General features: G+C 30.0%; 1 non-coding gene across 1 annotated transcript; it reads left to right on the top strand.

Annotated features, from left to right (window-relative positions):
* The first annotated feature begins 3,623 nt into the window (after positions 1-3,623).
* Positions 3,624-3,730, top strand: LOC131822317 (U6 spliceosomal RNA). The gene has a single exon (XR_009350195.1). It is a non-coding gene; the product is annotated as a U6 spliceosomal RNA (small nuclear RNA).
* Positions 3,731-4,146: the final 416 nt, after the last annotated feature.

Here is a 4,146-nt window from a genome sequence, read left to right as displayed (position 1 = left end):
ACTAATGATATCCATGTCTACATTAGATCCATGACATTTTTAATTCTTGGGAGCTTTTGGTTAAATGAATTTTTTAAGCTTCCTTTAAATGAAGCTTTAAGCCACCACCACATGAATAAAATTGAAGAACTAAATGAAAACAAGCCAAGTATTTACAGAGTAATAGAATGTGCAGTGGAAAGAGTACAATTCTGAAATCATAAAGCCTAATTAGTGTGATGCATCTTTACTAGCCATGTAATCATAAACCAGTTATCTAAATTGTGTTTCCTCGGTTTTTTCACCCATGAAATGGTGATGATAATACTTATTATGCAGAGTTGTTGTGTGGCTGTAATGAAGCATGGAGCATGAGAGTCTCATATTCCATGCTAAAATGATAGCTATTTTTATACTTATAATAATTCTAATAATAGTAATTAAATTGTTCAAAATGATAATATTCATTTATATTGAGGCATTGTATTGACTATTCATAGACACATTTACCAAAATAAATTTCATTTTACTTTACCCCCCCTGAGGATATATATTTTCTAATTCAATATGAATCTCATTATGAATAATAATTATCATGATAAATATGCTGATTTTTCTTCTATTTATTTTTAGGGAAGTATCCTAAACTGTTGAACATAAAGAAACTTAAGCAAGTCTGTCTTATTCAAAATTTGCATGCTGCTTTCTTATGAAACTAGATTATAGAGTTGTATGAAATAAATTCATGCAGTTAAGATATTTATGTTTGGAAAACTGGGTGGTCAGTTTAGTATCTCAAAAGAAGATTTTAAATTTAAACCTTAAAAATGAGCTCTTTCAGCCTTATTTATAGACCATCCTTCATGCTTCATAAGTATTCCTTCATTGTAAACTAAGTAATAGTTTTTGTCACAGTGTATATAACTAAAATGGATTTTATATTCTATTATTTCAGAGTTAGTTGCAGTTTCTACTTCCTTACTTCCTTTTTTGAAAAATAGATTAATTCTACAAAAAGTTTTTTCCAGCTTTATTGAAAAATAATCGACATATTATAATTTGTAAATTTAAGAAATGATTTCTTATAACATTGCAAACTTTTAACATTGTGTAAATTTTGTACAATTTGATAAATTGGTATACATCTGTATTGCAATATAATCTACATAAAAATGTTAATACATCTACTATCTCATATAGTTGCCACTGTTTTTATGCATGTATCGTAAGGAATTTTAAGATCTACTCTCTTAGCAACTTTTATGTATATAGTACAGTAGAGATAAACTTCAGAGTTCTTGTGGGTTTTGTTCCAGACCACCTCAATAAAGAGATTATCTCAATAAACTAAGTCAAATTATTATTGTTTTTTTGGTTTCCCAGTGCATATAAAAAAATAAACACTATACTGTACTGTTCAAAAGCATTATGTCTTTAAAGAAAAACAATGTATATACCTTAAGTAAACTAGTTCTGAGTTTTTAGTGGGTCGTAATTACTGATCACAGATCACCATAACAAATACAATAATAATGAAAAAACTTGAAATATTGCAAGAATTACCAACATGTGACAGAGAGACACAAAATGAACAAATGTTGTTAGAAAAATGGAGGCAGCAGACCTTTTTTATACAAGAATCCTATAAAATTTCAACTTGTAAGAATGTGATATATGCAAAGTTTAATAAAGGGAAGCACAATAAAAAAGTATGTATATATTATTAACTATGATCATCATGCTGTACATTAGATCCCCAGAACTTTTTCATATTATAGTTGCAAGTTTGTACCCTTTGACCACCTTACTCCACCCCAGGTTCACCCCTTGTCAACTCAACTCTAAGTTTCTATTAGTTTGCCTTTTCTTCAGATTCTGTATGTAAGGGATATCATAATACATAAATTTAAAAAATATATAAAATCTTTGAAATATTTCACTTAGTATAATACCTTCAAGATCCATCCATGCTGTTGTAAATGGCAGTATTTCTTAATTTTTCATGGTTAAGTAGTAGTATTCCATAGTATATATTTACCATACTTATTTTATTCATTCATCCATTAATGGATACTGAAGCTATTTCCATCTCTTGCTTAGAGTTAATAATTTTATAATGAACATAAGAGTGCAGATATGTCTTCGAATAGTGACTCCGTTTCCTTTAGATATATACCTAGAAGTGGGATTACTGAATCATATGGTAATTTTACTTTTAATAATATGAATCATCTCCATACTGTTTTCCATACAAATTTATATCCCTATCACAGTGCATAAGTTCCCCATTTTCCCCAATATTTAACAAAATTTTTAGTTTTAATTTTTTGGTAGTATATATTCTAATAGGTAGTAATATCTTGCTGTGTTTTCCAGAAGTAAACAACAACAACAACAACATAATGACTTTGCCCTGAGTTTTTACATTGAGCACTTTTTAATGCTCCTGTTGGTCATTTATATAACTTTTTGAAAAAAAAAGTCTATTGAGATCCTTTTGCTATTTTTTAAATTATATATTTTTTTCTATTTGTATCTGTTGGTTATTAACCTCTTTTCAGATATAAGATTTGTAAGTATTTTCTTCCATTCTGTGGATTGTGTTTTTATTCTCTCTCTCTCTGTCTCTCTTTTTCGGCAATTCAGAAACTTTAGTTTGATGTAATACCATTTATTTATTTTTGGTTTTTTACTTGTGTTTTTGGTCTGGTATCCAAAAAACTATTGGCAAGACCAATGTCAAGGAGAATTTTTCCTATATTTTCCTTTAGGAAATTTAGTTTCATGCATCACATTTAAGTCTTTAATCTATTTCAAGTTAAGATTTATGAGTGATATAAGGCTCCAGTTTCATACTGTTTTATGTGACTATTCAGTTTTAAATATCATCTATTGAACAGACTATCCTTACCCATTACATATGTTGGCCCCTGTCAAATATTAGGTGACTGCATGAAAGGATTTATTTCTGGACTCTCAATTCTGTTCTACTTGTTTATTGGTCTGTTTTTATGCCAGTATACTTTATTGTTTTGAGCTTGAGGGCTTTGTAGTATAATTTCAAATCAAGAAGTGTAATTTCTCTTCTTCATTCTTTCTCAGAACTGCTTTGATTATTTGTTGTCTTTTATGGTCTCATATAAATTTTAGGATTCTTTACTTACTTCTGTCAAAAAATAATATTGGATTTTTTTAAAAGATTTTTTATTTATTTATTTGACAGAGAGAGATGACAAGCAGGCAGAGAGGCAGGCAGAGAGAGAGGAGGAAGCAGGCTCCCTGCTGAGCAGAGAGCCTGATGCAGGGCACGATCCCAGGACCCTGGGATCATGACCTGAGCCGAAGGCAGCGGCTTAACCCACTGAGCCACCCAGGCGCCCCTAACTTTGGATTTTTGATAGGAATAGAATTTACAGATGGTTTCCGGTAGTATGGACATTTTAACAATGTTAATTCTTACCGTTCATAAATATGGGCTATCTTTCCATTTGTATCTCCTTCAATTTCTTTATCAATGTCATAGTTTATGGGGTACAGATCTTTCATCTTCTTAGTTAAAACTTTTCCTAAGTATTTTATTATTTTTGATGCTATTGTGAATTAGATTGTTTTTCATCATTAGAGTGTAAAAATGCTCCTGTCTTGTGCTTACTTTGGCAGCACATATACTAAAATTGGAATGATGCAGAGAAGATTAGCGTGATCACTGAACAAGGATGACATGAAAAACTGGGAAGCATTCCACATTAAAAACAAAACAAAACAAAACAAAATTCTTGTCTTTTATATATTGATCTTGTATTTGGCAGCTTTACTAAATTTGTTTATTCAAATATTTTTGTGACGTTTTTAGGATTTTTTTACATGTAAGTTCATGTTATCCAAAAAAGGAAAATTTTATTTCTCCTTTTTTTTTTTGGAGTCTTTTATTTCTTTGTGCTCCTTGTTTCTCTGGCTAGGACATCCAGTACTATGTCAAATGAGAGTAGTGAAAGTGGACACACTTGTCTTGTTTCTGATCTTTAAGGTGAAAACTTTCAAACTTTTTTGATTGAATATGAGATTAGCTCTGGGCTTGCAAAATGTGTTTTTTAATTGATTTTTTAAAATTTTTTATAAACATATAATGTGTTTTTATCCCTAGGAGTACAGGTCTGTGAATCACCA

This window comes from Mustela lutreola, chromosome X (assembly GCF_030435805.1).
Source record: "Mustela lutreola isolate mMusLut2 chromosome X, mMusLut2.pri, whole genome shotgun sequence".
NCBI lineage: Eukaryota > Metazoa > Chordata > Mammalia > Carnivora > Mustelidae > Mustela > Mustela lutreola.
The sequence above is the reverse complement of the archived record's forward strand: the minus strand, read 5'-3'. Positions and strand labels throughout refer to the sequence as shown.